An 11,304-nucleotide genomic window follows, 5' to 3' on the forward strand; every position below is an offset into this window, starting at 1 on the left:
GCAGTTTAGGGAATAAGATACCATTTGGGACATGTTGTTTCTTTTCCCTCCCTTGCTCTCTGTTCCGTTGCTCCTATGGTGACAGTGTCCTCAATAACACACTTCATCATTTGAGGTTTGTGGAGAGTGAAGATTGGAGATGTATCTTAATTCCTTCCTCCTCTCAGCTCCGAGTGTTTCATTCAGCACATCGTCCTGCTGTCAAAACACAGAAATGGCACCCTTTTCCCATATAGTGCACTACGGTCAAAGTAATGTACTATATTATAGGGAAAAGAGAAATGGCACCCTTTCACCTATAATATAGTGCATTACTTTTGACCGTAGTACACTATATATGGAATAGGGTGCCATTTTGGACACAGACACACACTCCTCACACAAGCTATACACAACACAACCACATGCTCTATTTCCCAAAACATAATGCACAATATGCAGAAGTGTTACAGTGGTTAACTGTGGCATACAATACAAACACCACATACATGTTACATGGTCTGAATCTCACACTATAAACCCCTCAAACTCAACTCTGGACCTTGAAGCCAGTTCCACTGCGTTTTCTCATTGCTCCCCTCTAAGGGACTGATTTAGACCTGGACAATCAGGTGTGTGCAATTAATTATCAGTTAGAACAGAAAACCAGCAGGCTCCGGAACTCGTGGTGTAAGAGTTGACTACCCCTGCTATAGACCATACATCATCTTGACAGGCCTATTCTTCAGAACTATGGTCAGATAAGTTCAGTGTACTGCTACACCTAGTTCCATGACATTAGATAGGTTCCTAATGAAAGCACAACATGGCTCAGATGATGAGGGATCATCTTGCCAGTTTTAGGGTAGTCAATAGTTAACACAGCCATAAAGTCATAGTTATGTCTAAACCCCGCCTATTTATAAAATGTATCTTCTTAAAGAGGCACTCCAATCTCCTTTTCACCTCATTTAATACCTGATTTACTTAACAAGAGGCACATCTCACTCGGTGGTCTAGGTACAATACTTTCAGAATGTATTCACACCCCTTGACCTTTTCCAAATGTTGTTGTGTTACAGCCTGAATTTAAAATGTATTAATATCAGATTTTGTGTCACTGGCCTACACTTCCCCATAATGTCAAATTGGAATAATGTTTTTACATTTTTTTTATACAAATTAATTAAAAATAAAAAGCTGAAAAGTCAATAAGTATTCAACCCCTTTGTTATAGCAAGCCTAAATACGTAAGTTCAAGAGTAAAAATCTGCTTAACAAGTCACATAATAAGTTGAATGGACTCTATCTGTGTGCACAATAATAGTGTTTAACACGATTTTTTAATGACTACCTCATCTCTGCACCCAACACATGCAATTTTCTGTATGGTCCCTCAGTCGAATAGTGAATTTCAAATAGTGAATTTCAAACACAGATTCAACCACAAAGACGAGGGAGGTTTTCCAATGCCTTGCAAAGAAGGGCATCTATTGGTAGATGGCAGACATTCAATATCCATTTGAAGATAGTGAAGTAATTCATTACACTTTGGATGGTGTATCAGTACACCCAGTCACTGCAAAGATACAGCCGTCCTTCCTAACTCAGTTGCCAGAGAGAAAGGAAACCCCTCAGGGATGAGGGCAATGGGGACTTTAAAACAGTTACAGAGTTTAATGGCTGTGATAGGAGAAAACTGAGGACAGATCAACAACATTGGAGTTACTCTACAATACTAACCTAAATGACAGAATGAAAAGAAAGAAGCCAAAAATATTCCAACACATGTCACAAGGATCTGTACACAATTCCTGGAAGCTGAAAATGCCCCAATTCTTCCATGGCCTGCATACTCACCCATCGACATGTGTGACAGCATGATCTAGTTCTCGACAATATCCAGCAACTTTGCACCCAATGAAGAGAAGTGGGACAACATTCCACAGGCCACAATCTAATCAACTATACGAGAAGGAGATATGTCACGCTGCATGAGGCAAATGGTGGTCACACCAGATACTGACAGCTTTTCTGATCCACGGCCCTACTTAAAAAAAAAAAAAGGTATCTGTGACCAACAGATGCGTATCTGTATTACCGTTCATAAGAAATCAATAGATTAGGACCTAATGAATTGACGGATTTCCTTATGTGAACTGTAACTGAGTAAAATCTTTGAAATTGTTGTATGTTGCATTGATATTTTTGTTCAGTACATATGTATATGTATGGAAATAAATTATTGATCAATTATTAATTATTATTTGGCTGTATGGAATCATTAACTTTTTTGGAGGCCTTTTTTGTCAACAATGTGGCCTCATTAACCTGGGCACAAGTGGCCACTTAAAAAGAAACCTCCCTCCCCATTTCCTAGCAACTTTAAAGCTTGTTGCTGCTGAACCAACCTGCTGAAGCAACCTGCTGAACCAACCTTATGAAGCAAGACAGAATGAAAACCAAACACTCAATTCTTTCAGACTGTTTGTATTGTCTTAATGCATTTGTTGCTTCGTTTGTTGTGTTTGGCCCATGAAACAACACAAATGCATTTAAATGATTAATTCATTTGAATTACTTTTGTGTTTATCACAATTCGTCAGCTTATTGGCCTGCGTTCCCCATCCCACCAGGGGAATGTCTGAGATGTGATTTTGGCGTAAATAAATTCTCCCATGACAGTCATTCTCATCTGCTGCCAGCTGTTTGGTTTTGAAGAAAATCACGTGCAGCTCCTTAACTCAGCCTGGGTGCTGACAGTGCAGACAGACACAGTTACTCATGTCAGGGACGATGCCTGGGTCTGCTTTGACTCAGTGACTTAGTGAAACCTCATCACGGCACTTTTAGAAAAAAGGGTTCCAAAAATGTTATTCGGCTGTCCCCATAGGAGAACTCTTTTGGTTCCATGTAGAACCCTCTGTGGACAGGGTTCTTAATGGAACACAAAAGGGTTCTACCTGGAACCAAACATTGTTCTTCAAAGGGTTCTCCTATGGGAAGAGCCGAAGAACCGTTTGAAGTCCTAGATAGCACCTTTAGTAGCACTGCAGATGTCACATCTTCTCCTGCTCCTCCCCTCCGACGTACAACGTCGCTGGAATACTAACCACCAGTCCTGGGATTCATCATTACACACACCTGGCACTCATCATTACGCACACCTGTTAATCATTATGATTCACACCTGGACATTACCTTCATCATTTCTTCCCCTTTATATGTCACTCTCTTATGTTCACTCACCAGTTGGTATTGTTCTTCTGTACCGGATTATAGCCATATGGAATTGTCTTGTTCCTGGTTTTGTTGTTATATAATACGTTTCACCTGGACCTGCTTCCCGACTCATAGCTCCATTATTACAGCAGGGGTCTGGCCTGGGCCTAGCCACAGCAGACACAGACAGTCACTCATGGCCTTGGCCTAGCCGTTGGTTCTGGGACCAGCGTGCAGGGGTTCATCTCTCTCTGATGATCTAGTAACTGTGGTACTCTGTGGCTCAGTCGGTATAGACCTCAGATGATAGATCATGGCCACAGTATAGTGGGAATCAAACCCACCATGGTGCTTGCCATATCCGCTGGGGCTTATATTGCTATATACAGTGCTGTGAAAAAGTATTTGCCCCCTTCCTGATTTCTTATTTTTTTGCACATTTGTCGCACTTAAATGTTTTAGATCATCAAACAAATTTTAATATTACGCAAAGATAACCCAAGTAAACACAAAATGCAGTTTTTAAGTGATAATTTTATGTATTAAGGGAAAAAAGCTATCCGAACCTTCATGACCCTATGTGACAAAGTAATTGCCCCCCCTTGATAAATCATGAATTTACTGTGGTTAATCACATTTTTTGGAAAGCTGAGATCAATTTCACTAGCCACACCCAGGCCTGATTACTGCCAGACCTGTTGAATCAAGAAATCACTTAAATACAACCTGTCTGACAAAGTGAAGTAGGCCAAAAGATCTCAAAAAGCAAGACATCATTCCGCGATCCAAACAAATTCAGGAACAGATGATAAACAAAGTAATTGACATCTATCAGTCTGGAAAGGGTTACAAATCCATTTCTAAAGCTTTGGGACTCCAGCGAACCACGGTGAGAGACATTATCCACAAATGGAGAAAATTTGGAACAGTGGTGAACCTTCCCAGGAGTGGCCGGCATTATTTTTAAGTTTATGAAACATTACACATGCCCCCTGAAACTAGGCATTCATTATTGATTGGTTTGGGATAATGGCTCTTTAGGAATTTAGAGAATTATTGGTCGCGTACACAGGCAGATGTTATAGCTGGTGCAGCGAAATGCTTGTGTTACTAGCTCCTAACAGTGCAGTGAAATGACAAACAAGTACACAAATAATAATCTAAACAAGAAACAAGAAATCACAAATGTCAGAAGGAATCCAGTCAACACCGCAAACAGCACTCTATCATTAATCTAAATGCAGTCTATGAGTATATACACCAATATATACTTAGAATGATATGTACAGCAGTAGATATATTACAGTGAGCTGAAGAATACAGTATGCAGTATAAAAGAAACGGTCCAGTGTTTAATGTCTCTATATACATGGGACAGCAGCGTTGGCTGTGTGTGTGTGTGTGTATGTGGTTGTGAGTATGGGCTTATGGGTGTGTGTGAGTTTATATGTGAGTACAAGAGTCTGCGTGTGTATGACGTGTGTGTGTGTTTTGTGTGAGGGACTATATATTTATCTATTACTACAGGAGTTGCGATGCGATGGCTGTTCAACAGGCTGGTGGTCTGGAGATAGAAGCTGTTCAACAGTCTGATGGCCTTGAGATAGAAGCTGTTCAACAGTCTGATGGCCTGGAGATAGAAGCTGTTCAACAGGCTGGTGGTCTGAAGATAGAAGCTGTTCAACAGTCCGATGGTCTGAAGATAGAAGCTGTTCAACAGTCTGATGGCCTGAAGATAGAAGCTGTTCAACAGGCTGATGGCCTTGAGATAGAAGCTGTTCAACAGGCTGATGGCCTTGAGATAGAAGCTGTTCAACAGGCTGGTGGTCTGAAGATAGAAGCTGTTCAACAGTCCGATGGTCTGAAGATAGAAGCTGTTCAACAGTCTGATGGCCTGGAGATAGAAGCTGTTCAACAGGCTGATGGCCTTGAGATAGAAGCTGTTCAACAGTCTGATGGCCTGGAGATAGAAGCTGTTCAACAGGCTGATGGCCTGGAGATAGAAGCTGTTCAACAGGCTGATGGTCTGGAGATAGAAGCTGTTCAACAGGCTGATGGCCTGGAGATAGAAGCTGTTCAACAGGCTGATGGCCTGGAGATAGAAGCTGTTCAACAGGCTGATGGCCTGGATATAGAAGCTGTTCAACAGGCTGATGGCCTGGAGATAGAAGCTGTTCAACAGGCTGATGGCCTGGAGATAGAAGCTGTTCAACAGGCTGATGGCCTTGAGATAGACGCTGTTCAACAGGCTGATGGTCTGGAGATAGAAGCTGTTCAACAGGCTGATGGCCTGGATATAGAAGCTGTTCAACAGGCTGATGGCCTGGAGATAGAAGCTGTTCAACAGGCTGATGGCCTGGAGATAGAAGCTGTTCAACAGTCTTTCGGTCCCGGCTCTGATCCCCCTGTACTGTCTCTGTCTGCTAGATGGTAGCAGAGTGAACAGACTGTGACTCGGGTGGCTGAGGTCCTTGATGATCTTCTTGGACTACCTTTGACACCGAGTGTTTTAAATGGTTAGAGAAATGGTTAGAGGAACGCTTGGAGGCAAGAGGTGAGAAAGCAAGAAAGAGAGACAGAAAGAAAAAAAGAGAGAGAGACAGTGAGAGATAGTGAGAGACAGAGAGAGACAGAGAGAGAAAGGGGATAGAAAGATAAAGTGAGGCACAAAGTCCCACAAAATCTTCAAACATAAATGTGTCAACTGTAATTAGGACTGCCAGTTGAGTTGTGTGTTGAGAGAGGTTTAGGGAGGAAGAGAGGAGGGGGGGATGAGAAGGAGAGAGAACAAGGGAGAAGGAGGGAGAAAGATCCATATTTGTTGTGATGTGTTTGTGCTGGAGTTCATTGTTTTTGCTGACTGGGTGCCAAATGGCACCCTATTCCCTATGGGCCCTGGTCAAAAGTAGTACACTATAAAGAAAATAGGGTGCCATTTGGGACACATCCTGGGCAGTTGGCACCACCAGGGCTGATCAGCAGCACCCAGCAGGACATCCGTGTTCAGCCCGCCAGTGACTCACGCTAATCGGTCAAACATGCATGGGTAGTGCCCTGGATGTGGCTCCCGCCTGGAGATGTGTTTGGAGTGTGCAGAATATCATGAGAGACACTGACTGTCTGTCTGTTCTCAGCTGAACAACCAACCTACTCCTACTGGAGTGCTAAGTGGTAGAGTCCTGTTCTCTAGTCCTCTCTCTCTTTCTCTCTCTCTCTCACTCTCTCTTTCTTTTGCTTTCTCTACCCTTCCCTCCCCCTCTTTCTTTATTTTGTTCTTTCTCTCTTGCTATCTTTCTCTTGCTTGATCTCTCTCTTTCTCTCTCTGTGGGTTGAGAACCCCAGGCAGGGCTGTGACTGTGACACTTTCCTAAGAGCAGGCCAATTCTAGCCTGCTAAGAGGATCAGTTTCCCCTTCCTGTCCTGACACACATGCCGACCAAACCACCAACCAACCAAGCACCACACAGGCCACAAGAACAGCGCACCTCTACAGGGAAGGCCGCAGTGCAACACGACACACCGCTGCTCTACCACCAAGCACAGCACCTTGATCCTCCAACAGCACAGCACACAGAGCAAAGAGGCCTCCTCTCCTCACTTCACCCCCAAGATGTCTAAAACCCTGCTAGCCCAAAGACTGGACAATGAACACGATGCCTCGTCTCACTGCTCTGTAAAGACAGCATGCATCCCAAATGGCACCCTATTCCTATATAGTGCACTACTTTGCCTTATGGGCTCTGGTCAAATGCGCTATATAGGGAATAGAGTGCTTTTTGGGACTCAAGCAAAGCCCTTGCTAAGAGGATTGAGACCTTAAACCTTTCTCTTCAGAAGTTTACCTGACACCAAGCGAGGACTTTACCTGACACCACGCACACACACACACACACACACACACACACACACACACACACACACACACACACACACACACACACACACACACACACACACACACACACACACACACACACACACACACACACACACACACACACACACACCCACACACACACACACAGAGCGAGAGAGAGAGAGAGATGGCAGTCAGAGAACTGGACTGAACGAAGTAGAAAGCTACATTATAGTACTGTGTTTACATGAACAGAAATAGGGCCTAAAAGAAGGAATTAGTTTAAATTGGAGCTGGGTGCAAGAGACAAAAGGTGCTATCTAGAACCTTAAAGGGTTCTTCGGCTGTCCCCATAGGAGAACCCTTTGAAGAACCCTTTTTTGGTTGAAGGTAGAACCTTTTCTGTCCACAGAGGATTCTGCCTGGAACCAAAAAGTGTTCTCCTATGGAGAGCCGAACAACCCTTTTGGAACCTTTTTCTCTAAGAATGTAGAGATGGAAAGAGACAGAGAGACTGAAGAAGAGAGAGAAGGAGAGAGACAGAAGGATAGAGAGAGTGCTGAACTGGAATCCTGGTGTGAACCAGCATGGGAGGGTTTGCCCACAGCAGGTCACATGGTGTTGGGTGGTGATGTCACCTCCGGAGCTCAGTCAGGGTTTGTGTTCTAAATGGCACCCTATTCCCTATGTAGTGCACTACTTTTGACCAGTTCCCATGGGACTCTGGATAAAATTAGTGCACTATACCATGAATAGGGTGCCATTTGGGACAAAGTCAGGGCTTGGGTGCCAGGCAGACCGATCCTTTAGACTGGAGGAACCTGGGAATGAATGGAGCATCAGAAAAGGAACTCTGTATCAGTGAGAGGCGAAACCAAGGCGGGAGAGAGAGAGAGAGGGGGGGAGAGAGAGGGATGAAAGATATTCAGAAAGCGAGAAGATAAGAGAATATGGTTAGAAAAGAGAAGCGGTGTGAAAGGGAGAGAGAGATAAAGAAGGAATAAAGAGAGGTGTGCATATAATGTTCTGTTGTAAAGGAGAGATGAGAGATGGAGAGATGGAGAGACTATCTGGCAAAAAATGTGAAAAGTGAAAATCAACCAGATAAGATTAGTACATTCTCATGACCCATACTGCCCTTTACCTAGTATGTTTTTGTGTTTGCTCATCATTCAACACTGATCTAAGGAATGTCATAATAACCACCAGTGTGGATGGATTAGCCCAGACACTATCTGCAATGCAACAAGAGAGAGAGTTAGCTAGCATAGCACAACAGGTTAGCATTGCATTACCAAGAGAGGCATTCTCTCAGCTGCTGACTGATTACCAATGTAAGCACAAGAAAGACCATAGCATAGCAGGTTGTATATGAAGACTACTCCCAGACAGCCAGGCCTGTACATTTTCCCAAATGGCACCCTATTCCCTTTATAGTGCATTACTTTTGACCAGAGCCCAATGGGGCTGAGAGCCTGTAAGGTACGCCCATTGTACCTTTAGTTATAGGTACACTACCAATCAAAAGTTTGGGGTCACTTAGAAATATCCTTGTTTTTGAAAGAAAAGCACATTTTTGTCCATTAAAATAACATCATATTGATCAGAAATATAGTGTAGACATTGTTAATGTTGTAAATTACTACTGTAGCTGGAAACAGCAGATTTTTTATTTAATATCTACATAGGCGTACAGAGGCCCATTTATCAGCAACCATCACTCCTGTGTTCCAATGGCACGTTGTGTTAGCTAATCCAAGTTTATCATTTCAAAAAGCTAATTGATCATTAAAGAAAACCCTTTTGCAATTATTTTAGCACAGCTGAAAACTGTTGAAAACAGCTGAAAACCTGATTAAAGAAGCAATAAAACTGGCCTTCTTTAGACTAGTTGAGTATCTGGAGCATCAGCATTTGTGGGTTTGATTACAGGCTAAAAATAGCCAGAAAGAAAGACCTCTCTTCTGAAACTCGTCAGTCTATTCTTGTTCTGAGGAATGAAGGCTATTCCATGCGAGAAATTACCAAGAAACTGAAGATCTAGTACAACGCTGAGTACTACTCCCTTCACAGAACAGCGCAAACTGGCTCTAACCAGAATAGAAAGAGATGCGGGAGGCCCTGGTGCACAACTGAGCAAGAGGACAAGTACATTAGAGTGTCTAGTTTGAGAAACAGACGCCTCACAAATCCTCAACTGGCAGCTTCATTAAATAGTACCCGCAAAACACCAATCTCAACGTCAACAGTGAAGAGGTGACTCCGGGATGCTGGTCTTTTGAACGGCAGTCTACATAATTGTACCCTTGCAGTTCATACCTTGAAAGAGCGAAAAGGTACACATTTGCCTTTTTAGGGTACCACCACAGTGGCAAAGCCATTTGTTCCTTTTAAGTGGCAAGAACATACCTATTCTCTATACCAAGTCCCTCACACATACACACCTCTCCATCATTCCACTTCTGACAGCAAATGTATCCCCGCCTGGGACTTGAACCTGGGTCCAGCAAATGTCCTGCCAACACCTTAACTATTACACCAAGAGGTCCATACCTCTTGACTAGATCGTTCAGTGTTGGTTTAAGGTCGCAAAAATATTAATTACCGCTCTTTATTGTCACATGCTGTTATATAGGCCTTTATAAAGACTTCAGCCTGGATTTAAACCAGGTACTATAGTGACACTTCTTGTACTGAGATTCAGTGCCTTAGACTGCTGCACCACTCGGGAGCCCACAACAACACTAATATATACTATACTAAATCCGGAACACTCCAATTAGTATGATATGTTACGTTTCATATGTTATGTATTAATTTGTGGATGTCCACCATCCCTTTCGTATGATATGTTACAAATTACAATTTGTATGATATGTTACGAATTAGCAAAAGGTATGATATGTTATGAATTCCAATTTGTTGTGGCTAAAATTTGCTAGGTGGCTAAGGATGCTAGTTTAGGGGTTAGGGTTAGAGGTTAGAGTTAAGGTTAAGGTTAGGAGTTTTGTTAATTGGTTAAGGTTAGGGTTAAATGAAGGGTTAGCTAACATGCTAAGTAGTTGCAAAGTTGCTAATTAGATCAAATATAAAAGTTATCTGTGATGACATTCAGGTTATTTGCCTTAAGTAACTTTCTGTCTTATGTAACCATACCAAACATCACATCATACTAATTTGAGTGTCCCGGATTTGCATTGACTATGTTACTATGAGACTAGGCTGTACCTACTCATGGCTAAAAGCCAGTAGTTAGTTAGTATGATCCTCTCCTTCCAGTATGCCCCACTCTGTAACCAGCAGCTGTGGAGTAGATTTTCCTCAACCCTCCCGTCAATTAAAGCTGTCTGTGGTTGACATGTTGTTTAGGTTGTGGCTGATTGATTAGGCTGAGATAGATAGTGCCTTTTCCACTGGGTCCTATACACGCATACGCAAGCACTCGCACGCGCACGCACTCGCACACGCACTCGCACACGCACTCGCACTCACACACGCACTCGCACACACGCACTCGTACACGCAAGGAGGGTGACAAGGTGTATAGGAAAGTTTAGGCATGCTTGTTATGTTGGACATGTATGTTTAAGTGATGTGACCCGCCCCCACTCCAACCTCCAACCTCAACCCACTATCCCCACCCATATTCTGGTATATACTGTCAAGAGGGCCTCACATACGTTTATACAAACACACACACATGGCACCTACTCTGGTTTGTAAGTGGTGCAGCTATACACACACATGGCATATACTCTGGTTTGTAAGTGGTGCAGCTATACACACACATGGCATATACTCTGGTTCCTAAGTGGTGCAGCTATACACACACATGGCATATACTCTGGTTCCTAAGTGGTGCAGCTATACACACACATGGCATATACTCTGGTTTGTAAGTGGTGCAGCTATACACACACATGGCATATACTCTGGTTTGTAAGTGGTGCAGCTATACACACACATGGCATATACTCTGGTTCCTAAATGGTGCAGCTATACACACACATGGCATATACTCTGGTTCCTAAGTGGTGCAGCTATACACACACATGGCATATACTCTGGTTCCTAAGTGGTGCAGCTATACACACACATGGCATATACTCTGGTTTGTAAGTGGTGCAGCTATACACACACATGGCATATACTCTGGTTCGTAAGTGGTGCAGCTATACACACACATGGCATATACTCTGGTTTGTAAGTGGTGCAGCTATACACACACATGGCATATACTCTGGTTT

The sequence above is a fragment of the Salvelinus alpinus genome, chromosome 16 (genome assembly GCF_045679555.1).
Source record: "Salvelinus alpinus chromosome 16, SLU_Salpinus.1, whole genome shotgun sequence".
Taxonomy (NCBI): Eukaryota; Metazoa; Chordata; class Actinopteri; order Salmoniformes; family Salmonidae; genus Salvelinus; species Salvelinus alpinus.